Source organism: Carica papaya, chromosome 5, assembly GCF_054855325.1.
Source record: "Carica papaya isolate Zhongbai chromosome 5, ASM5485532v1, whole genome shotgun sequence".
NCBI lineage: Eukaryota > Viridiplantae > Streptophyta > Magnoliopsida > Brassicales > Caricaceae > Carica > Carica papaya.
Genome location: NC_142313.1, coordinates 39007805 through 39034474, shown reverse-complemented (window position 1 = coordinate 39034474; position 26670 = coordinate 39007805). Strand labels below are relative to the sequence as shown.

At 37.0% G+C, this 26670-nt stretch overlaps 2 long non-coding RNA genes across 2 annotated transcripts in view; both read left to right on the top strand.

Annotated features, from left to right (window-relative positions):
* Window positions 1-16924, top strand: part of LOC148266084 (uncharacterized) — a 57474-nt gene extending 40550 nt beyond the window's left edge. Inside the window, exon 3 of the long non-coding RNA XR_015819447.1 lies at window positions 16308-16924. This is a non-coding gene — a long non-coding RNA (uncharacterized LOC148266084). The remainder of the gene's footprint in view (window positions 1-16307) is intronic.
* Window positions 16925-17698: 774 nt separating this feature from the next.
* Window positions 17699-26133, top strand: LOC148266083 (uncharacterized). The gene is made up of 2 exons (XR_015819448.1): window positions 17699-18150; window positions 25722-26133. It is a non-coding gene; the product is annotated as an uncharacterized LOC148266083 (long non-coding RNA).
* Window positions 26134-26670: the final 537 nt, after the last annotated feature.

The window sequence follows — 26670 nt, the reverse complement described above, 5'->3', positions numbered from 1 at the left end:
GTGAAACCTACTTTTGTCGGGCTGCTTTTTTGGATTTGAGCTTTATCCCTTTGACCTACACTAACACAGACAAAACCATTTATATTAGGCAATAAACAGCTCAATTACGCATTCAAAATAAGTGATAAAGACATTGTTTATGCGCATTATCAAACATTCACATCAAACCTATTCAGATATAAAAATTTCATGGAATCGGTTCATGCTAGAACAAAATATTCATTTGGGATTAGTTTTGAGCACTCTTTTACTTGCTTGAAATGTCACCAATCTTTTGACGTAACGACATACATTTGTGATAAATGTACCTGGTTATTCAGTTGGTCACAGTTTCACGTTGCTACTAACACTGCTCATAATCAACTGACTAGAGGAGTAGATTATTAGTAGTGTTCTTTCTTCTTCTCTCTTTTTCTTTCACATTCTAGTCATGAACCTTATGATTATTAAACATACAAATCCAGACAGGTGCTTGTGGAGTTTTCATAAGTACCAGCATTCACTCCAAGACAAGAGAAAATCAATTGAGTGCGATCCCTAAACAAGTTATGTTAAGAACATTATCAAAGATAGTAATTTATGGTGTGAGAAAATGAAAAACAAGCTAGAAATCCTATAAGGTTACCATGAATGTAATTCAATTCTTAAAATATCACAATTGATTTGTTTTGGAAATAATTAAGACAGTAGTGAATTCACTCCAAGAAAAGAGAAAATTAGTTGAGTGCACTCTATAAACAAGTTATGTCAAGACACATTATCAAAGATAGTCATTTATGATGTGAAAAGATGAAAAACAAGCTAGAAATCCTAAAAAGTTACCATGAATGCAATTCAATTCTTGAATATCACAATTAAGTTGTTTTGAGAATAATTAAAACAGTAGTGAAAAAGATGGGGTTAAAGACTGTTGAAAATGTATCTATGTGCCTTGGGCAAGGCTAAAAGTGTGTATCAACAAGTGTCCTAAATGTTTTTGAATACAGCAAAGATAGTGTAACAAAATCAAAATGAAAACATAAAATTGCAGGAAGTCCCTCCCCCACACTTAAACTACACATTGTCCCCAATGTAATGCAAGAAAAATGAGAAATAAAAGGGAAATGGAGGGATAGAGTAATTCCCCTGGTGATCACGGCTGGTAGGCGGGATACACTATAAGCATAATCTGTTTCGGAGGCCAGGAGCGTCCTTCACCATTCGGGCTATGGACTGGGCCAGCTCCTCAATTCCGTCTGCCAATTGGCGGGTCAACTGCTCAAGGCAAACCAAACATCCATCTATCATCTGAACATGCAGCAACACATTCTCCATGAATTGAGAGGTGTCGGCAGATGTAGGTTCTGTGGTAGCAGGTTCTGTGTGCTCTTTCTTTTTGGGCACAGATGGGCCAGGAGGGGCAAAGCAGGGGACGCTGTCTTTAAGATGAAGCAACATTATGTCATCTAGAGAACCTAGATCCAAGGCAGTTTGAGGGAAAGTAAGGTGCAGGTCGATTTCCTCCATATCAAAAGTGGTAATGCAGAGGACAAGTCGGGTAATGATTGATCTTAGGATTAATGACCATTTAAAAGAAATGATGTTGGAGAACTAAGAGGCAAACCAAAAGCCTAGGTTCACTCTTCTTTTGTGAATCACACACCATAGGAAGTACAACTCAGTTTTGGATAAGATGCTTGGTGCATCCTTTGTACCGGAAAAAGAGTAAGTTAAGAACCTATGAATATATTTCATGCATGGGTCGTATGTATCCAGTGGATTGTCACAGTTTGACATATACAACAGTAGCGTCAAAATCATCACAAAAGTCACAATAGAAATGCTCATTGTTGAATATAGAAAAACCCAGTGTATTGTCAAACTCAGTGATTGAGAAGTTAAAACGGTTGCCCATTAAATGGAAAAAAAATTAGATTCGGTGTGTTAAAAGTGAAATTAACAGGTTTTCGAAATTTGAACGTGGCGTAAAACTCTTGGACTAACTCCTATATAGGTTGGGGCGTCAACCTCAAAGTAAGACGCCCAGCCAATATCATTAATCAGGGGCAATACATCAGTTCTAATTTTTAGGGTTTTTAGAGTAGGGTAAAGAATGCACTTACCAGGCATGATGGGAAGTATACAGATTTTCGCATACAGCTCCTTCTCTGAAGTGTTCTCGAATTTGAGGTGGCTGTGCAACTCAGATTCAGTGGGTAGGAGAACATGCTTGCCCTTCTTGACTCGAGCCCTCTTTCAGACTCCTTCGACTTCTGCGTCTTCAACCACAAGTTCTGTTCTATGTGTTTGTGAGTTTGATTGTGAGCTTGTGTGGCTCGGTGTGGGGTTCTTAGCATTATGCCCTCTGGTTGGAGAGTCAGGAATATCGATTATAGGGCTATAGCGTTGATGACTTGCCCATGTGGGGCCACTCACAGCGCGGGATGGGGATTGGGCTTCCTGTACGACTGGAGGTTCAGGTGTCGCTGGAGGCGATTGTTTTTGCGGTGCCATCTCATCAGCAGGTCGCCGTCTAAGTCTAAGTCCGTCGGGACTTTTGGTAGATTCCTTTCTTTTCATTTGGCTTATGCTGGGGGTTTGGGAGGAAGAGATTTTGATTTTTAGGTGGAATTCGTAAGCAAAAAAGGAAGGTCCAGATTAGGGCAAAGGAGAAGGGCTTCCGTTTCAGTTGGACAATAGGGAGGAGAAATGGGTATCGTGCTAAAAAAGAGGGAAAATAAGGGGTTAGGGCAAAACAAAAATTAAACTGAAATGGGCGCCAAATGTCATGAGCTTAGGCCATGCAGATATTTCAGTAGAGGGTTTTTTTTTTTTTTTTTCAACTGCTATGGTCTTGGTACAAGGCTTGGGCAAGACTTATGTAGGCATTCAAAATCTTGCCCAATCCTGGCCTAGATAAGCCTTACCAAAAGGCTTGGGCAAGATTCGGATAGCTACTGTATAAACCTTGGGTAAGGCTTATCCGAATATTCCCAAATCTTACTGCAGGTGTCACCGTGACATAAGCCTTGGGCAAAGCTTATGCTAATATTCTGAAGGAAGATGTGATTGAGCCTTGGGCAAGGCGTAGGCCAATTCCCCCCCATTTGGCATAGATCTCGGGTAAGGCTAGAGTGTTCAGTGAAAATCTTGGGCGAGACTTCTGCATTCTCATAGTCTGAAAAACAATGGGTCTGTGCGCGGTCTTTCCATTAGTGATCTGCAAGTGAGGGAAAACAAATTCCAGTTACAATAATTACAACTAAACCATTAACAACAAAATAACCAAAAAATTTTAAGAAAAAGAACAAAAACCGAATGGGTTGTCTCCCATTAAGTGCCCTTTTTAATTGTCCTGTGTTAGACACTGTCTGCTTCTATCAGTTGCTTTCTTCAGGCATACTCAGGGCAAGTTCTTCAACCTGTTATGTAGAGAATCCTTCATAGAAGGGCTTAAGTCAGTGCCTACTTAGAAAATTTTGTGCGTGTCCAAACTCTTAATCTCGACCGCATATGAGGGAATGTGTTGGTGACGACGAATGGACCTAACCACCTTGAGTATAACTTTCCGGGAAACAGCTTAAGGTGAGAGTTATAAAGCAAGACCTTCTGCCCTATGGAGAACTGTTTTCTGTAGATCATCTGATCATGGAAATTTTTCGTTTTTCCTTATAGATTCTTGACTTCTCATAAGCATCATTCCTTATTTCCTCAATTTCTTATAGCTGCAGCTTCCTATGTTCCCTAGCTTCTTCCAACTTCATGTTGCAGCTCTTAATTGCCCAATAAGCTCTGTGTTCGAACTCAAGAGGAAGATGGGCAAGCCTTGCCAAAGACCAGACGGTATGATGACATCCCAATGGGGGTTTTAAAAGTTGTCTTATAGGCCCATAAAGCATCACCTAGTCGCAGGCTCCAATCATTTCTGTTGCGGTTGACCGTTTTTTTTTTACCAATTTTAATTCCCTGTTGAAAACTTCTGTTTGTCCACTGGTCTGTGGGTGGTAGGCAGTGGATATGTGATAAGTGACATGATACTTCTTGAAGAGGGCTCCCACAACCCGATTGCAAAAGTGCATCCCCTAGCCACCTATCATCGCGCGAGGTACCCAAAACCTAACAAAGATATGAATTTTGATAAAGCTTACAATAGTTTTAGCATCGTCAATTCTGATAGCCTTGGTTTTCACCCACTTAGAGACATAGTCAACCGCAAGTAGAATGTAGGAATTGCCAAAAGAGGGTCGGAATGGTCCCATGAAATCTATTCTCCATACGTCGAAGATCTCACAAACCAAGATGGGTGTAAGTGGCATTTGGTCTTTGCGGCCTAAATTTCTTGTCGTTGGTAATTTTTACATGTTTTGCATTAGGTATATGCATCATGAAACAGGGAGGGTCAAAATAAGCCGCATTCCACCCCTTTGCGAGCTGTTCGCTTAGAACCGAAATGCCCTCCACAAGCATGAGAGTGACAAAAGTTCAAGATGGAGGGAACTTCTACTTCAGGGGCACAATGGCAAACGATCTAAGTCTGTATAGTATTTCCATAAAGATGGGTGTAAGTGACATTTGGTCCTTGCGGCCTAAATTTCTTCTCGTTGGTAATTTTTACATGTTTTGCATTAGGTATATGCGTCATGAAACAGGGAGGGTCAAAATAAGCCGCATTCCACCACTTTGAGAGCTGTTCGCTTAGAACCGAAATGCCCTCCACAAGCATGAGCGTGACAAAAGTTCAAGATGGAGGGAACTTCTACTTCAGGGACACAATGGCAAACGATCTAAGTCCGTATAGTATTTCCATAAATATGGGTTATCCCACACATAATGTCTAGGTTCTTTCTTGACTCTATTCTTCATCACTCTGGACAGCACACCTGGTAGTGTATTAGTGACTAAGTAATTGACAACATTAGCATACCAGGGTGTTGATTGTCGAACTAAGAAAAGATGTTTATCTGAAAATTCATCCTTTAACGGTAAAGCTTCTTCATTCAATGGGAGGCGACTGAGGTGGTCGGCAACTAGATTCTCCATGCTTTTTTTATCTGTTATCTCTAGATCAAACTCCTGTAGCAGGAGTATCCACCAAATCAGCCTCAGTTTTGCCTCTTTCTTTTTCAGTAGGTACTTTAATGTTGCATGGTCTCTTGTTCTCCCAAGAACATATACTTTAGGTGTTTAGGTAGTGGCTTCAACTCTAGCTTGGGTGCCTGTAAAACAGAAGGTGGAAGTCCTGTGTGAGAAGCAGAAAGATCAATGTTTGGGACATTACTTTTTTGCTGTTTAAGTGCTTCCAGTTCAAACACAGCCTCCTGCTGATTCTTGGTAGCAATGTAATCTTCCTCCAGAGCCCCTAAGCTATCAATATAAACCATTACAAAGTACGATATTCAACTCATCACCATGGCACAAGTCAAAACATTTATGATTTAAGGAATCTACGATATCCACACCGTACACACAAGATAGATCACTAGAGTACTTCATGCTATCATAGATATTAAATTTCACAATCTCTACATCAAATTCTATGGTGAGGGTACCATCTTATACATCTATTTTGATCCTAAGGAAGGGTCTACCTAATAAAAGGTCTGATGAGTTAGGAGATTTGTCATCTACCATATTTAGCACATAGAACTCAGCAGGGAAAATATAGTTGTCTACATGGACTACTACATCTTCTAGACTTCCCTTGGGAAAAACAACTGACCTGTCGACTAGCTGAATGATGACACCAGTCTCTTTCAATGGTACAGTGTTCAATTTAGAATAAATGAACAATGGCATTGCATTTATGGAAGCCCTTAGATACCTATTTTGTAAGAGATAGCAAACATACCTGGGTCCTCATACTTGGGGGGTAATTTTCTTTGTATACTGGCTGAGACATTCTCCCTCACAACCTTTTCATTACAGCTCAGCCTCTTCTTGTTGCTGCATAGTTCCTTCAGAAATTTGGCATATCAAAGTACATGTTTGATTGCATCAAGTAAGGGAATATTTACCTCGGCCTTGCGGCAAGTTTTTAGAATTTTTTTTGTCCTCCTCTTTCATTGTTTAGAAAACTTTTTTGGGAAAGATGGACTAACTGTGAATGACGCTGCCTAACCAGAATCTGATTTTTTTTTGTATGTATTGGCATCAACTGCAACTTCAGGTGTCTTATCCGAGGCTTTTGGTTTTGTACCTTTCTGTAAGCCTTACATAAGGCTAACCCAGCAGAGATTTTTCTGTAGTTCTTTACCACTCCATAATGTGACTACACTTACACTAGGTGTTGGATTTACCTCTATTTGGGAGGGTAATTTACCTTGGGATTCTAGCTTACTCATAGACGTCGCCAGTTGGCTCATTTGAGGCTTCAAATTCTGGATGTTCACTCGTTTCCTGTTGAAATTGTTGACTGTTAGTGGCAAGAGATTTAATTATTTCCTCAATAGATATACCTTACTTTGGAGGTACTGGTTGTTGTTGTGGAGGTGGCCTTGATTGATACTGCTGAAAGTTTTGCTATCTCAACCCATAGCTGAAGTTGGAGTGATCTCTCTATCCTGGATTATACGTGTTAGAGAATGGGTCATATCTCCTCTATGGCTGGTTTGGGAATCCTCTGACTGCATTGACGTGTTGTTGGTCATTCTCTTGGAGTATAAGACACATATCTGTAGGATACCTAAATGTGCACAGATTCCACAAATTCTCACTCACGGGGCATTTCCTACAACCATGTTTTGCATCAAATGGGTTAGTTGGAAAAATCTAAGACTTAAGAGATGAGATACTTACCTCGTTCGGGTTGTCCCATGTAGTTTCAAATTGCTGAGAGGTGGCTGCCATGATCGTTATTAACTCCCTGACTTCTCGCGGTGTCTTGTTCACTATGGCACCACCGCTTGTTGCATCCAACATTCTCCTTTTCGAGGGAAGTAGCCTTTCATAAAAGTTGTGAATGAAGGACTGTTCTGATATATCATGTTATGAGCAGCTTGCCCATAGTCGCTTGAATCTCTCCCAATAGTCATGAAAGCTCTCTGAATCCTTGTGTTTGATCGCACATATCTCCCTTCTTATCCTGGTAGCTTGAGAAGCAGGGAAAAATCTGTTTAAAAATGATTTTACAATGTCTATCCAGGTTGTAATCGAGCCGGGAGGCAAATAAAACAATCATCCTTGCCTGCATCATCCAAGGAGAAGGGGAACGCTTTTAGTTTAATTTGTTCCTCGGATACCCCTTGCAGCTTCATACTTAAGCACACTACATGGAACTCCTTAAGGTGCTTATGCGGGTTCTCGTTCTCAAGACTGTAGTAGGTGAATCAATCTAGATTTTACCTAGAAAGCAACGTCTAGATCTGGGCAAGTGATGCAAAGAAACTACTGATTCGTAGGTGGTGTAGCCAGCTCTCTCAAAGTACACACTCCTATACAATCTGTTCTATTTTTGCTTTGGTTTCGATAGTTGGACTGCTTTCTTCAAAACTAATGTCCTGTTGACACGTTTTTCTTCTTAGCTTAGTTTGTTTTTTCGAGTTTTTAGCGGTTTTCTCTATTTCTGGATCGTAAAGAAGAGGTTCTCCACAATCAAACCTGATCATAAAAAGAAACTAGGAAAGTTAGTTCAATTCTCTAGCAACGATGCCAAAATTTGATGGGTGTCGAATCCACTAAAACTAATTTCCTATGCTAATAACAAATTGAATTTGTAGTTGTGGCGAATAGGGTCGAATCGTTAAGGAATTGAGAACCACTTTTCTTTTATGGCCAGTGACTAAAGATTAAAAGTTGGGAGGGGATTTTATTCTAAATCAATGTAAGGAAGTAAATTAATCAATGAGACTTAAAACAAAAAAACAGGAAATGCTGTCAGAAAGTAATTAAAATGACAAACAGTTATGATTTGATTTCAGTGAAAGAAGTAGTTTTGATTCCAGTAACAAGATTGATCATTGATGCAATGATTGTTTCCTTCAAACTTCAATAAATTAGTTCTAGTTGTTGGAGATATTCCTAACAACCAATCTTTCCTTAATCCTAAATTAACCAAGAAACGTTCATTAGTTAATCCTTGTTAATAAATAACCCCGAAAACGATTGTAGAATTTAATTTACTTACAGTTTTAAGAAGTAGAAAGACCTGATTCCAGTTAACGGATTTAACCGTGTGATCCATTTAAACTAGATTGCATATTCCTTTAGTACGAAACTAATTAGTCACTAAGTACCAAAGCAACTCGAATAATTATAGATTCAAGAGTTTTGAATGGCAGTATGCTACTGCGTTGCACGCCTAACAGACCCTATTAAACAATTAACAAGCAATAATAATAATATGCACAAAGATATATGTAAATACTGAAGTTTCAACAAGAACAGAAGTAAAACTGTAGATCTCACGATCCAAAACTGGAACATCGACTAAATCTTTAACTGGAAGGGATGTTTTATCAGCTGCTAGTGATGAGTTGAATATAAGATTGTTTCTAGTGATTACAAAAAGAATGATTCGGAAAAACCGAAGTTTGGTGTTGTTTTTGGCGACGTCCTTTGTTTTTTCATCCCATTTAAAGGTCGAAAGGATCGGGCATCCGCTTGTGAAAATAGGGTTTTCACAATGATTTTGGCTTTTTTCTACTTTCCAAAATTAGTTTTTGCTTGATTTGATTTCTTCATTCCCGGTTGTGATGGGATCTTCTTTTAAATTTAAAGCGCATTGGGTCATCAATATTTGTTGCTACTAGAGTCTAAGCCTCGGGCAAGGCTTGTCCGTGTGCAATTTGACACTTTCTACTGCTGCTAGAGTGTTAGTTTTGTTCAAAGGTTATCTAGGCGTGAACCAATGCTTTCTATTGCTGCAAGAATGCAAGTCTTGCTCGAGACTTATACTCGACATCTTCTGTATAAAATCTGCTTCTGCTGGGCTACTTTCCTGAAGTTGAGTTTTATCCCTTGACCTGCATTAAAATAGACAAAATCACATAAATTAGGTAATAAATAGATCAATTATGCATTTAAAATAAATAATAAAAATGATGTTTATATGCACTATCAATCTACAGGACAATATGTCTGAAAGTCTTGATAGTAATTTAACTTCTATCATAATCTAACTTCTATCATATTGAGCAATAGTCATCTCTCCTTACTTTATGCTATGAACTTTGAAGATAATTTTTTGAAATTTCTCTTCTTTCTTCATAGATTTATAGGCACCGAATGGTGCTTGTTTATAGAGGAATTATAACCATATTTTACAGCTGTATGGCCAAGTGTGATAATAGAAAAATAGAATCACACACCTCCCAGCATGCTGGAGATTCTCTTTATCCAAAAAACAGTACAAAACAGAAAAAAAAAAAAAAAAAACCAATAATTCTCTACGCTCCCCCTAATGTAGTTTATATATATATTGAGTAAATCTATATTGGATAAAATGTTATCAAATTGCTGCCTTGGTAGTGCTTTAGTTAGGATGTCTGTAGTATGTTGATTTGTAGGAATATGCATACGAGTTACAGTTCCACTTCAATCTTTTCTTTGATAAAATGTCGGTCTATCTCCACATGCTTGGTTCTGTCATGGTGTACTGGATTTTTTATCATGCTAATGGTTGATTGGTTGTTACACCATACCTTCATCGAAGCAGTAATGGGAGTCTTTAGCTCAAGTAGTATTCTTCTTAGTCACACTCCCACACATATTCTGTGGGCAAGAGTACGAAACTCTGATTCAGCACTACTACGAAACACTACAGATTGCTTCTTACTGCGCAAGTAACTAGATTTCCCCAGATGTAGGTATAATAGCCAGAAATTAATCTTCTGTCGCTAATAGATCCTGCCCAATCAGCATCAGTAAATATTTTAATGTCCTTGTTCACCTCTTTTTGGAAGAACAACCCTTGACCTGGTGTCTTCTTTAGATATCTTAGGATCCTGTATACAACCTTCATATCTGTTTCTGTCAGTTGATTCATGAATTGACTTATCGTGCTGACTGCAAAACTGATATCTGGTCTTGTGTGTGATAAATATATGAGTTTGCCCATTAGTTTTTAATACCTTTCTCTATCAACCATCATACTATCCAAGTTTCAATGTTGAGTCCATGGGAGTGTTTACGGATTTGCAATTGAGCGTACCTGTTTCTTTCAGGAGGTCTAGAACATACTTTCGCTATGACACGGAGATTCCCTTCTTGGATTGTGCGAATTCCATACCCAAGAAATATTTGAGTGTTCCAAAGTCTTTAATTTCAAATTCCTTAGTTGAAAATTTCTTAAGTTTCTGAATCTACTCGATGTGATCCCCTGTGAGAATGATATCATCAATATAAACAATCAAAATTGATTTTTTACCCGAGATACAGTGCTCGATAAATAAGGTATGATCTGACTGGTATTGCTCATATCTAACTTACTTTACTGCTTCTGTGAATCTCTCGAACCAAGTCCTTCGGGATTGCTTAAGTCCGTAGATTTGTTAAGTTTGTACACTTTATGGGTACTGTCCGCAACTTCAATACCTGGTGGGATATCCATGTATACTTCTTATTCTATATCACCATTTATTAAGACATGTTTTACATCTAATTGACAAAAAGGCCAATTAAGATTCGAGACAAGAGAGAGTAATACCTGTATTGTATTATGTTTGGCAACTGGGGCGAAGGTCTTTTGATAGTCTATCCCATATGATTGGGTAAAGTCTTTGGCTACAAGACAAGTTTTGTACCGATTCACGCTCCCATCTGAATTATATTTAATGGTCAACACCCATTTGCATCCAACCTTATGTTTCCCTGGAGGTAGTTCAGTCAACTCCCATGTTCCATTTTTCTCAATTGCTTCAAGTTCTTCTTGAATGGCTGCCCTCCATTCTGGCAGTTGGAGGGCTTCATCAATTGTTTTCAGTTCTAGAAGACTATTGTCTATCTTGCTCATAAATGCATGATACTTAGAAGACAAGTTTCCAAATGAGACAAAATCTTGAATGGGATGCTTAGTTGACGTCCAGGTATCTTTCCTCAAAGCAACAGGTAGATTAATATTAGTAGTAGAGCCAGTAATAAAGATCTCATTACCTGTTGACTTTTGGACAATTGGAGCAGGAATCGAAACATGGCAGGGCTTGGTTGACTCCAACACTTTCCTTTCTCGGGTTTTGTTCCTTCTGGTATAGACACATACCTCATTAACTGTAGGTAATGTACTTCCAGTTCCTGTGAGTGGTGTGCTTTAATTGGTGTCTCCTTGATCTGATTCAAGTGTGGATGAAGATTATGAGAGCTGTGGGTAGAGTGGTGGTGTATCATTCCACAATTGATATTTCTGAGTATTTTCATCCCTGAATATCAATAGTGGGGTAAAAGGGTTGGTTTTCAGAAAAAGTTACATACATTATGTTGTAAAATTGACGGATATCCAGAAAAAAAAATTTGTATCCATTTTTATACAAGAGTATTTAACAAAAATACATTTTAGTGCTCTTGGGTCGAGTTTTTCTCTAAAATGGGAGTGTATGTGAACAAATGTTGTACACTTTAAGACCTTAAAAGGTATGGTGTTCAAAATATGAGAATCAGGAAATGCTTTTGAAAGAAGTCCGTAGACTGTTTGAAATTGTAAAGTCCGGGAAGGCATTCGATTTATCAGATAAGTGGCGGTGAGTCTGGCTTCCTCCCAAAGATATTTAGGTACACGGGTAGCAAACATAAGTGATCTGGCCACTTTAAAAACTTGCCTTTTTTTTTTTCGGCAATACTATTTTGCTGAGGGGTGTAAACACAACAACTTTGGTGAATAATCCCATGTTCTGCAAGATATTTCGCAATGGTAGTTTCAAAATACTCGCATGCATTATCAGATTTCAATACTTTGTATAGTGGTATGAAATTGGTTTTGAATCATTGTATTGAATTTTTTTAATATAGTTCCAACTTCCAACTTTTTTTCATGAGAAAAACCCAAGTAATTCTAGTATGGTCATCAATAAAAGATATTAACTACTTAGTTCCGAATACATTGGTGACCTTGAAAGATCCCCAGACATCACTATAAATCAAGCACAAATGGTCTCGAGGATTTATAAAGAAGATTCGGAAAAGAGCTTCAAACATGTTTAGAAAGCTGACAAACTTCACATTGAAACAATACAAGATTTTTATTTTTGAACAAAGAGGGAAACATTTTCCGTAGGTACAAAAAATTAGGGTGCCATTACAAAATATCATTGTCGTTATTGGACTAACTTATAAAAACTGAAGTTGCACATCCTATTTTTTGAGATTGTCTTCCAAAAGGTTCAGCTTGAAAGAGATATAGTCCCGAAATCATCCTAACACCACCAATCATTTTTTCCGAGTTTAAGTCCCGAAATTCCCATACATTGGAAACAAAGTTAACCATACAATTTTGATCTCTGGAAAGCTTGCTCACTGATAACAAATTGCAGTCTAATTTGGCACATATAAGATAGATTGTAAAGTCAAGTGTGGTGACAACATAATAGAACCGTGTCTAGTCACTTGGGAGATTGATCCATCAGCAATTTTAATTGTGAAGCATTCATTACACTGTCTGTAATCTTGGAACAAGGATACATTACCAGTCATATGGTCTGATGCTCCGGAGTTAACAATCCATGTTTGTCCATTTGTTGAGCAAGCTATAAAACCGCAAACATTAGGATTCTTACTTTTGTGGGCCATGGTTACATTAGCCAGATTGACTTTTGGAGAAAACGTTCGCTGAAAGGGCTCAATTTGCTCAGGGCTGAATGGGCTTTTCTCTATAGCAGGTCGTGGCACATCCTCTGCAGCTGATATCACAGCATTTCCCTGGTGCTCATCAAGATTTTCGTGCTTCACTGGCCTTCGATCAGTGGGCTTTTCATGTAACCTCTAGTATTTCTCACGCACATGGCCGATTTTCTTGTAGAAATCGCACCAAGGGCGCCCTTCCTTTCCGCGTACGTCGACCTGGGTCGTGAGTGCAAAGGTGTTTTCGGTCGTCGACAGTGAGCTCTGCACTTCACCCATAATCACTTTCTTCCTGCTTTCTTCCCGTCTGATTTCGGAAAATAATTCACGAATACCCGGAAGTGGTTTCATGCCCAAGACACGTCCGCGAACATCATCAAGATACTTGTTCAGACCTAGCAAAAATTTGAAGATTCTCTTATGTTAGGTGATGGCTTTAAACTCCTTCACGTCATCAGGGCAGCTCCAATGGTGTTTCTCAAACGTATCAAGCTGCTGCCAGCTGCGAGACAAAGTATTGTAATATTGAGTTACAATCAGCTCATTTTGTTGCAAATCATGGAGGGCTGATTCAATCTCAAAGATAGCGGAGGTGTTGTCCTTGTTGTAATAAAACTCTTGCGACGCGTCCTAGATTTCTTGTGCGGTGTTGTAGAGGAGAAAGTTTTCCCCGATTTTAGGCGCCATCGAGTTCAATAACCACGACATCACGAAGCTGTTCTCTATGCTCCATACTCGGGCATTTGGGTCATCACTAGGAGGCTGTGCTGCAGCTCCCGTAAGGTATTCGTCACGGCCCTTTCCACGGATGAATATCTGTACGGATGACGACCATTAAAGATAATAATTCCCATTCAATCTATGAGCTGTGATGAATGAGGAAGACTGCTCAACCGGACTGTGATTGAGGGATGAAAGAAGATAGGGGCTTGAAGAAATATCGGGCGGAGAGGATGAGGTTTCTCCCGTGGCCATTTTTCACTCTGGCTCACTCGAGATAAAGGATATAGATCAAGAGAGCTCTGATACCATGAAGATAATTTCCTAAAATTTTCCTTCTTTCTTCATATATCTACAGGCACCGAATGGTGCTTATTTATAGAGGGATTATAACCATATTTTACAGCTGTATAGCCAGGTGTGATAATAGAAAAATAGAATCACACACCTCCCAACATGCTGGAGATTCCCTTTACCCAAATAACAATAAAAAATAGACAAAAAATAATAATAATTCTCTACAAACTTGATTGCGGAGTTCATAAATTTTGATATCATTACCGACTTGTGAATATGTAAGAGATGCTGCATTTCATATTTTTCAAAAGTATTAAGCAACAAATATGTTTTGGTAATATGAGGTTGCATGGAATTGATAAACCATGACATTACTAAAGAGCTCTCAAAGTCCCATCTATAATATTTTAAATTACCAACATTTGATTTTTTCACCTCACTAGTAATGTAATCCTACAATTATTTAGATTTGATGAATAATAAATAAGATCTCGATCAAGAAAAATAATTAGTTCCATTAAGATTTACATAACTGATTTGTAGTGAGGGATTATCGAAACTAGTAACACTCACATTTTTTACTTTTACCAATTTAAAGTACTAAAGACAAGAAGAACAATACCCACTAATGAAAAATGAACCTCCTAATTTGCATCAATGGAGCCAAAAAAGGATAGAAAACTGTAATCAGATTTGTCTTACTCGGCTCAGTAGTGACTCGGACGCGGACAGCTCAGCTTAGGCACAGACAGACCAGATTGAGTGGTCTGGCGTGCGGAATGGCCAGATCGAACATCCCCGTGCGTAGAAAACGACAATGGTGAGGTGGAGGAGATCTTTCCAGTCAATGCAGCGTAATTCAGTGTGCAACCAGAGCAGCGTGGCATGCAGGAGAAGTAGACGAGTCGTCTCTCGGCGCGGATCGACCAGAACAGAGCAGCAAAGGGTGCAGAACGGCAAATCTGCCGAATGCGTGCAGCCGCGTGAAAAAAAAGGCCGGAGATGCACAAGTCAAGCCGGATCTTGTGCAAAAAAGGCCAGATCTGTCTCAATCGAGCTTTTTGGCAGTGTTTTAGAGATTTTCGGGTCGAATGGGATGATGCTGGTGGCGCGTGTGGCTCACACGTGTAGAAAATGGTCCGATGTACTGGCCGACAATGAGTGGCAACTCCATCTAGGGTGGTGATCAGTTTAGTTTTTTGGTAGTTGAGTATCAATTCAATCAATTTTATTACTTTAGGATTTGAAAAAAAAAAATTCTTAGTTTTATTTTGGCTTTAACATCATGAAGATTTTTTAAGAAAAAATATTTTTTTTTTTATTTCTTATTCTTTGTGTTGTTATACTTAGGATAGATATAGGAAATTATCTTTGTCCAAATATAGTTCTAATTACATAAGAATATTGAATTATTAAAATTCTAAATAATAAAATATTCTATTTAGTATAATATCCTATTTAACATTGAATCCTTGTCAACACTATCAATTAAATTTCTAATTTTAGAACAAGTGTGCATCATCTCTACCCAAGCCTGTTTAGTTCAATCAGTGGGAGGGTCTTAAATCAGGTGACTATTCTTGTCAACACTACATAGATAGACTTCAATAGTCTTACTCCACTCCAAATAATTGGTATCATTCAATTTATGTTCAATAATTTTGGATAAAACTAGAATTATCTTACTTACAAATATGTTGTTATTACCCATTTTAATTCAAGAATTAAAATATCAGAAAAAAAACACCCGAAACACCGAGAAACACAGTAACTAGAAACCTTGAAGCAACCAAAAACAGACAAAACAACACAGTAAATAAATCAAAAATACAGACGTAGGGAAAGTACCTCGACACTTGTGATTGCCACTGGAACCCCACACACTACTACACTTTGAGCAGAAATCACCGTAAACTTGTGACGACTTAAATCTAGAACAGATGGATAGCCTACCAATCTACTGCTTATAATTATGCTATTATACAAGGGAAGCAAGATGCCTATAATTATGCTATTATATAAGAAAAATCAACTGCTAGTTATGTTGTAATTTCGTAATACGACTAAAGCAAACGCCAATAGAATGGAATAGTTGTATAAACAAGTATTTTGAAGATAATGAGTTTGTTCGTTTTCTTCATGAATGTGATCTGCATGTGAAATGTCATGCTAATCGTGACATTTTATTTGTGTGTCTGTATGTGGATGATCTCATCTTCATAGGCAATAATCCAAGCTTGTTTGAAGAATTCAAGAAAGACATGTTACTTAAATTTGAGATGACTGATATTGGGCTATGTTTTACTATTTGGGTCTTAAGGTGAAGCAAATGGAAGATGACACTTTTATTTCTCAAGAAGACCATGCAAGATAAGTCTTAGAGAAATTCAAATTGCTTAATTATAATTATATGAACACGCCTATGGAATATAGAATCAAGTTATCAAAGTTTGATAATGGGAAAAAGGTCAATCGTACTCTTTTTAAAAGTTTTATGGAAAATTTGAGATATTTAACTTTTACAAGATTCAATATTTTTTTTGCAGTTGGACTTGTATGGAAGCTTCTACTACCTCGTACATAATGTTACTAAAAAAATTCTATGTTACTTTGGCGGAACTATTGATTTTGGGTTATTTTATTCATTATCTAATGATTTCAAGTTTGTGGGATAGTGTTCTTGTAATTTTCCTGGAGATATTGATGATAGAAAATGTATAACTGGTTTTATATTTTTTATGGGTGATTGTGTAATTATATGGAATTCTAAGAACTAAGACATTGTTATATTGTAAACTTGTGAGTCTGAATATGTGACGACAATTTGTTATATCTGTCATGTCATATGACTCAAAAGGTTGTTGAAGGAACTTCATTTGACACAAGATGGAGATACGAAAATTTTTATTAACAATAAGTCTGCACAAGTATTAGCAAGATTGCAGTTTTTCATGAATAATGTCCATGCAGTGCCAAAAGAGAAGGATTACATTGTCCTGTTATGAATCTTGATGAAAAAAGCTTGAGTGTTATGGCTTTCCGCTATTTCAATTAAGTTACAATTGATGCTCCCTTCTATTATAGAGTTGTTTACCATTTCTTATGTGATATATAATGTAACCTTTAGCCACTATAAAGCTGCTTAACAAGGTTTCTTAAAAAAAAAAGCTGTAGGTTTAGAAAGGTTTTTTTCTCCTAAAAATTACTTACAAAAGGTTTTATACTACTTTTGATATATTATATAAGATTTATTAAAGTTTGAAATATCTTTGAGTTGTGTCCATTATTAGGGTATTTATAGAATTTCTAACTTACTGATAAGAAAATTCTTATTTTACTAAAATTTTAATTATATAAGATTAATATTTTAATATAACTCTAATTACATCATTTTAACTAATTAAATAATAAGATAATAAAATAATAAAATATCCTACTTAACACCTCCTAAAGTTTGTAGAAAAATATCACACATACCCAACTTGCAGACTAAGTTGCAAACCTAAGGCGTCCGCGCGCAGAGGAGCTGAAAAAAGACTAGAAAAATCTGGTTGGACTAGCTCGCTGGCAAAAGAAGCGGATCTGCCTGTCAAGGCAGTAGCTTGGCTTAGTTAGGATCAAAACGGCTCGGTTCGGTTAAAAGTGGCTCGACTCGATTGAGAAACAGCTTGATTCGGCTCAAAATGGCTCGAGTCAGCTCAAAACAGCTCGAACTCATCTTAAAACAACTCGAACTCAGCTAAAAAAGGTTGAACTCGACTAAAAATGGCTCGAATTTGGCTAAAAAAGGGTTCAAAGTCGGCTGAAAAACGGCTTGAGATCGGCTCAGAAAAAGCTCGAGATTGGCTCAAAATGTTCATTCGAGGAAAGGGTGGAGATCTGGGTGGCCGCGCTGGGGATCGGCTCGGAGTCGACTCGGCTCGAAAGCGTGCGGAGACTGACGACGTCTGCAACTAGAATGGAACGGCTTGTGCGCAGAAAGGACGAATCGCACAGATCCCATGTGTATCGGTCAGTAGCGGCAACTTGAAGAAAACCAGAGAAGTCGTGGTTGTCCACGGCTGCGCGAGGAAGTGCACAGCGGTGCGGCTGGGACAGAGACACCAAATCTATGAAGCTGAATACCGCCCGCGCGAAATCAAAAAGCCAAGAGACAAGAGATCGTACAAACCGGAGACGACGCAGGGTCTTGCATAATCTAGAAACGGCCAGTGCACAAAGGGCGCGAAAGGAGCCCAGATCTTCGCGCAAGAGGGCCTCAACCAGGTCTCCTGCATTTTTTGTCTGCTCTAGTGTGTTCAAGCATTACTTCCGGTGACACAAGGCGGCGGTGCGTGCAATAAAGCTTCTCTGTTGCTGGTAGCTGATAGAATTGGGTGAAGGCCGCTGGTGAGTCTACAACACCGTGGGATGGTGATAGTAGATCTTGATAGTGGATATCAACCTAGTCTATTATGTTTTTTTAGGGTTTGAAAAAAATTCTAAGATTAAAACTAAAATCTTAAAATAGATTTGGCTCTGATACTAAGTTAATTTTTAGATAAAAAAATAGTAATTTTATTTATCTTCTTTTAGATTGTTATATTTAAAGTATTTGTATAATTCCTAACATATTGATAAGTAATTTTTTATTTTACTAAAATTCTAATTACATGAGATTACTAGTTTAATAGAACTCTAATTACATCAACTTAACTAATTAATAAACTAATTAAATAATAAAATAATAAAATATTATATTTAACACTTTGTATCCACAAGAAGGTATTTAAGGTGGTTTACCAGCATCAGAGGGTTCACGAGAAGGATTAATTTGATTGCTAGATTTTTTGATTTCTTTAGTTTTTGTTTAATATGTTTGAAATAAGAAAAAGGGAGGTAAAGTGAAAATTTTACATTCTAATTTCCATTCCTCTTCTTTTTCCAAACATAACAAAAAAGTGAGTAAGTTGTTAGGACTGAAGCTTATACTATGACAGAATAAGAGTCATTCCCATTTCATATAAGGTTAGCCACTTATTGGTTGAACATTTAAGCTTAGAATATATTATTGGAAGAAATAGTACCAATATGAAGGATAATGATCTCAAACACTAGAGTGTGCTTCACTTCATTTCTTTGTTTTTCTTTTCTTGCTATGCTCATTTGTTAAAGATTTCCATCTCTTTCAATAAACTATGATACAGCTGAAAATTGAGAGTAAATTGTTGTTTCTCAAATGGAAAATAGTATAATATCTGTATGATTGTATTGGGATCTGTTGATCAGTTTAGTTGTATTGTAGTAACCTTATGCATATTGTAGAATGTACATGTAGGAATATATATATATACATGTATATTTACACTAGGGATAACTTAGTCTTTTCTCAAGTTGTTAGGACAGCTAATATTATTAGAACAGCTGGGTATTCTCTCCACTAATTTTTTAACCTTTTGTTAGCACATTTTTAATTGTTTTTTTCTTGGCCGAAGGCCTATATGATGGCACATTTGTGCCATTGAAATAAAAAAAAAAATCAGAGGAATTCTCCTCTTTTCATAGAAACTTCTTCTTTTATTCTCTTCATGGTATCAGAGCAGCAACTCTGATTCAGAATCATTCACCATCCAACTCAAGCCAAAATGGCAATGGATGAGCAAAACTCCTCTCTCCTTGACATTTTCTCAAGTTCTTATAATCCAATGTCCATCACCCAATCTCACGTCAACCAAACACCCTCATTTGTCACTGGACACAAGCTGAATGGGAGTAATTATTTCCAATGGTCATCATCCGTCCTCATATTCATTCGAGGAAAGGGTAGAGATGAATATCTTACGGGAGAAGTCGTTCAACCATCAGCAGATGATCCAGGAGCCCGTTCGTGGAAGGTCGAAAATAACCTTTTAATGTCTTGGTTAGTCAACTCAATGACAACAGAGATTGGAGAAAACTTCTTACTATATGAAACTGCGCATGACATCTGGGTGGCCACGCACGAGTTCTACTCTAGCCGAGACAATACCTCAGTCATCTTCAAAATCAAGACTCACCTGCACGACCTGCGACAGAGGGAGCTCACCATGACTCAATACTACAACGTACTCACTCGGAACTGGCAGCAGCCCGAGGACTCCAAACTCTTCAAAACTCTCACCGAACGAAAAAGGATCTTCAAATTCTTGATGGGTCTCAACAAAAATTTAGTTGAAATTCGTGGTCGCGTTCTGGGTACCAAACTGCTACCAAACTCGATGGAGACGAGCTTTGCCCTTGCTGCTCAGAGGAAGTCGCTGCCGAGTGAATCCCAGCTTGCTACACTAAAACCCGAGCGGGCCTCTGCCCTCGTCGGGCGTGTTTCTGAAACAGGAAGAAGCAAAGGGAGGCCCTGGTGTGACTATTGCAAAAAACCAGGTTGCATTAGGGATAATTGCTGGAAATTACATAATAAATCAGCAGATAAGAAGAATTACAAAAATGACGCTCAGGGCAATATGGTAATTTTAGAAGAATCATCCCCTACACCCACACCTATCGAGAGCTCTCCTTTCAATCCAGTTCAGATGGAAGCTCTCCTGCAAATGTTTTCTCATAAGGATATTCTCAGTAATGCATCCGTTGCTCAGAGAGGTAGTTACTCAGTTTATCTGTTTACTCTGTGAAAAAGCAAATACGGATTATTGATTCAGGGGCATCCGAACATATGACTAGAGATATCACACTTCTTCATCAGTATAGTAAATGTAAGGAAATTTTCTCTATCAAGATTGTCGATGGAACCAGTTCTAAAGTAGCAGGGGTTGGCTCAACCGTTATATTACCATATTTGATATTGCAATCCGTTTTTTATGTACCTAATCTAGACTGTAATCTGCTATCTGTAAGCAAATTATGTAACGACTTGAACTATGTTGTTAAATTTGACAGTAGTTCATGTGTATTTTAGGACTTTACCACGGGAACGACGATTAGTAGTGTTAAAAAGGAATCAGAACTTTATCTTCTACCAGTCACAATCTCACCTCCGAATGGGTAAACTTCAAGTGCAGTATGTGCCAACTTAGTATTTGTAGGATGTTCTAATGTTGACCAATCTATTATGTTATAGCATTATAGATTAAAATATCCAAAGTTCATATACTTTAAACAACTATTTCCTACTTTATTCAAAAATAAAAATTCAAATTTATTTTAATGTGAAATATATCAATTCTCTAAACACACCCGTAAAACATATCCCAGTATTTCTTACAAACCCTCAAAACTCTTTACATTAATTCATAGTGATGTTTGGGGACCGGCACAGGTTAAAAATGTTATTGGCACAAAATGATTTGTCTCTTTTATTGATGATCACATTAGAGTAACCTGAATCTATCTGATGAAAGAAAAATTTGAGGTTGGTCAAATTTTTCACAAATTCAATACTATGATTCAAACATAATTTCAGATAAAAATATAAGTTTTGAAAACTGACAATGCATGTGAATATTTTGCATCCAACCTAGGCAAATTTCTTACTGAACAAGGCATTGTCCATCAAAGTTCTTGTCCTTACACTCCCTCAACAGAATGGTGTAGTCGAAAGAAAAAATAGGCACATACTTAAAGTATCCCGCTCACTTATATTTACCACAAATGTCACTAAATTCCTTTACGGGGATGCTATCCTCACTGCTACATATCTGATCAATCGGATGCTCTCTCGTATACTTCAGTTCAAAACACCTTATAAGTCCCTCGTTCAAGCCTTCCCAACATCACACATCCTTCACACAATTCCGTTTAAAATCTTTAGCTGTTCTGCCTATATTCACATTCACAGTAATCTTAGAGAAAAACTCGATTTTGGAGCCCTCAAATGTGTGTTTGTCAGGTATTGTACTTCTAAAAAAGGTTACAAATGCTTTTGTTCAGTAACCAGCTAGTTCTATAACACTATGGATATCACTTTCTTTGAAAACCGACTATTTTATCCCACTCTTGATATTCAGGGGGAGACATCTGGAACTTAGAAATATCAATTGTGGGATGTGAACATACCTCTACTACAAACTCCATTGACAATTCTAGAAAAAGAACCTATCCATAAAACTACCAAAGAACCTGAACCTACTACAGACACTAATAGCACATTACCTGTACTTAGTAAGTTACCTATCTATATCAGGAGGACCAAAACTCAAGGTAAAGATAAAGTACCTAAGCCAACTATACACTGTTCTGACTCAATTTCTAGACCAAGCACTTAGAATAACACAGGTAATGAGATCTCTAACTCAACTGATGATATTGATTTACCTATTGAGTTACGAAAGGGTGGTCGTTCTTGTACTATGCATCCCATATAGGATTATGTCTCTTATGCCAAGCTGTCTTCAAAGTACCATGTACTTGTGAGTAAGTTTGACAGTACTCTTCTTGAACCAAGAACAGTTCATAAAGCTCTCAATATTTCTACATGGAATGCTGCTATCCAAGAAGAAATTTCAGCCCTTGAGAAAAATGGGACATGGGAGTTATCTGATCTACTTCTAGGGAAGGCTCCTGTAGGATGCAAGTGGATCTTCACCACTAAGTACAATCCTGATGGTAGTGTAAGCTGCTACAAAACACGTCTTGTTACTACAGGGTTTACCCAATCATATGTAATCGACTATCAAGAGACATTTTCTCATGTTGCCAAGCACAACACAATTCGGGTATTATTCTCTTTAACGTCTAATCTTGATTGGTCTCTCTATCAATTTGATGTGAAAAATGTTTTCTTTATTAGTGATCTAGAGGAAAAAGTATATATGGAAGTCCCACCTGGACTCGAAATGAATCCCCAAAAGGTGTACAAACTAAAAAATGCATTGTATGGTCTCAAACAGTCTTCAAGAGCATGGTTTGATAGATTCACCAGGGAACTGAAACATATGGGATATGAACAATTTCAGTCCGCTCACACTCTGTTTGTCAAGCATTGTACCACAGGAAGCAGAGTTATACTAATTGTTTATGTGGATGATATTATACTAACAGGTGATCATAGTGAAGAAATTCAGAAATTGAAAGACTTTCTAGATAAAGAATTTGAAATCAAAGACCTTGGGATACTCAAGTATTTTTTTGGAATAGAAGTTGCTAGATCCAAGAAGAAAATTTCTATATCTCAGCGGAAGTACATCTTAGATCTCCTGGATGAGACAGGCATACTTGGTTGTAAACCTGCAGAGACTCCTATGGAAACAAATACTAAATTTGGTTCGAAAAGTGACAGTAAACTTGTTGATAAAGAAAGGTATCAAAGATTTGTAAGCAAACTTATCTACTTGGCTCACACAAGACCTGACATCAGTTTCGCTATTAGCACTGTGAGTCAGTTCATGTCTCAACCTACTGAAAAACACATAAGTGCTGTGTATCGTATTCTGAGGTTTCTAAAGATGACACCTGGATGGGGATTATTCTTTTAGAAAACTATGTTTAGAGATATTGAGATCTACACCGATGCTGATTGGGCTGAATCTGTGACAGATAGGAGATCGACATCTGATTATTGCTCTTATGTTTGAGGTAATTTAGTCACTTGGCGCAGCAAGAAACAATCTATTGTATCAAGGAGCAGCGCTGAATCTGAATTATAATCACTTGCGTATGGTATATGTGAAAGAGTATGACTTAAAAAGATTTTACTTGAACTAATATTTTTTGCTTACACTGCAATGCAGATCTGGTGTGACAATCAATCAACTATTAGCATGGGGAAGAATCCTGTGCACCATGACAGAACTAAATATGTTGAGATTGATCGTCACTTCATTAGAAAGAAAATTAAAAATCATGATGTATCACTATTATACATCCCGACAAGTCAACAAACTGCAGAAATACTTACTAAAGCTCTACCAAAAAGAGAATTCAATTATCTTGTATCCAATTTAGGGTTACTTAACATTTACGTAACCTAAATTGAGGGGGAGTGTAGAATGTACATATGTAGAAATGTATATATATATGTATACTTATACTAGGGATAATTTAGTCTTTTCTCTAGTTGTTAGAACAACTGATATTGTAGAACAGTTGGGTATTCTTTCAACTAATTTTTTATCCTTTTGTTAGCACTTTTTTAACCGTTTTTGTCTTGGCCAATGGCCTATATAATGGCACATTTGTGCCTATGAAATAAAAAGGAAAATCAGAGGAATCTCCTCTTTTCACATAAACTTCTTCCTTTATTCTCTTCACATATAAAACATGATTAGTAAAAATACTTGTTGTTGTGTCCATTATTAGTAAAAATGGGAAGTAAATTGTTTTTAGAGATTTCCTTCATGTTCCTAAAAGATAAAAAGATTGATTACTTCCTAGCTTGTTTTGACTACTAATGCGAGAATGCTATCTATTTTCTTCCTTTTTTGTATACTCTTGTTAGGATTTTGCATGAAAGTTCATGCCAATAAATAGGAAATTTTATTTGTGCCATCCCCTTAGGGAATCATGGTTTCCTGACAAAAGATGGCTCAAATCAGTGATATGAAGAGGAAGTTGATTTTAAATGCATTTATTGGATTTACTCCTGAGACTTTCTACTGTCAACTCCACTGCATTAACCTGCAGCTATTAAACTTCTTTGATAGAAACTGAAAGTACACTTACTACCTTCTCGCCCTTTCAAGAAGCATCACAGAAGTATCCAGCTAGCACCAAATTTGAAATTTGTTACTTGTTTACACTAATTCTGTATTGAGTGAGGTTTAGAACTCTATTTATTCTCTCTAACAAATTTTTTCTTTCTTTTTTCTCTCTTTCTTTATTTCTTCATTTTCTTCCCCTTGGCCCCCCTCCCTTGGTTGTCTGAGTTACTATGTTTTTCTTTAGTTGGGTCAAAGAGTAAGCAATTTGGCTAAAGACATGGATGAAGAAGATGTGCTTGTAATTCATAAAATTTTGTTGCTACTGCAGATTACATCTTTGAACATTTCATTGGTTGTCCATGGGTCAGTATAACAACTTTTAGAAGGTAATAGAAGATAGATTGATACTTGTAAATCACATTTTTTCCTGATGGATCATCAAGATAATGAGATATTTTTTTTTCATTTCTAGTCTCTGAAATATTTATATAGGAGAGTAGACAATGCATATTCTGTTCCCCTCGGTATGGATATCTTCAAAGTTCTAGAAAGCCCAATGGATATTGCAACTTCCACTATATAATAAGGTGAATAGTTATCAAATTGTGAAGCATACCAGGCTTGCATACATCCCACATGCTATTTTAAGTTATCGAACTTCTGTGCCTTCTATATATTAAACATAGATAAAGTTGGTGTATGACCAATTTTGATATAATGCAATGGTTCACTAGTTTGGGGCCTTTTTCAGCTGTGACCTCTGTTATTTACTAGTATCTAGGCCAGTGCTGTTTCTTCTGCAGAAGCAAAATGAGAAAGAGGTGGCAAGTGAAAAAAGGTATTACAAGGAGACAACATAAATGTCTGACGATTGATTGAACTTCAACTCTTAGAGTTATATATTACTTATAACATCAGAGAACCATGTAGAGAGAGTCACTTGTTATAGAAGCATTAATCATTTCTATATATTTCCATCTTCAATCTTCGCTTTCCTGGTATTTGATCCAAGATTTTGATTAGTAGTAGCATGGTTAGGATCATTTTGGCACTATTTGTAATGATGCCTCTATTTTCTATAATAACATTAAAAAAAAAAAAGAATATAAATAGGGAAAAAATGGCTTTGCAGATGAGTTGGGATGAATGGGGGAGAAGGATTTGCTGGTCTGGTTATAAGGAATCCCTTAATGTGGTTCTATGAATCTGATGTCATGGGACTATTTTTGCTGCATTTCTAGGGGACCCCCTACCTGATGTGAGAGGCTTAATGGGAAACACCTTTGATGTGAGAAACACCGTTAATATGAGGAAAGGATTTGTTATCATAACCAATTGTTTTGTTTTTTGCAGGTTATTTTACTAGTTTGTTTTAGATAAAGGAGGACGGGATCAGTCGAAAACAAGTGAAGCAGAATGTTATTGGGAAGGAAATGGAGAGTAAAAAAGGAAATTGGTGTTTATTGATGGGTGGTGTCATGTTGAGACTTGGTCTGGCTATCTTTTTGGGCGTGCAAATGATCATGATATGTTTTTTTTCTCAATATATTTAGTGAGTTTAGAGAGTTAGTGATTAGAAAGTGAAGATGTTGGCAGCAATGCAGTTTGGTTCATTTTCCAGTGTAGTCTAACATGATTTTTTTTCTCACTAGTAATTTTTATGTGTTTAGTGAATTGAGGAATCAAAAGAGCTGCTCAAGTTATTTGTGTAAAAGAATTAAATGATGCAGAGTAATCTGCAACTGCTTTGTGTTGTTTGCTTTTTTCTACAGACAATTGCAGAATTTGATTATACCTCTACTAATCAGCAACTACAAAAAAGAATCAATGATATATATAAATAAAATAATATAATAAATAATAGATTGATTAATTAAATTTAAAAGTATAAGGTTTTTGTTTAATTTTGAATCACATGGATCTTAAATTTTGCCCATGTAATTTGATTGGTTAGAAGTGCATTTGTGGTCAGTTGTGCTCTGACAGGAACAAAATAGTTCCATTTGCAAAGGTGTATCAAAGAAAAAAATGCAAAAAAAATATTATTAGGTGACTGATAAATTATATGTGCAAATACTTAAGTATGTAATATGTTTGATGTAGTCGGAATTTAACTGCTTTGATAATTATATGAGTGTGTAAAGATTAAAGTCAAGAGGGGTTGTTTAGGCAATTCTGGAAGTCCGTTTCCAGAATTTAGACTGCATCTGCGGCGTTTAAGATAAGGCTGTTTTCTTCAAGACAGGATATGTATGAAGAATTTAAGCACTTGAATTGATCAACAGAGATTTTGAACCCCATA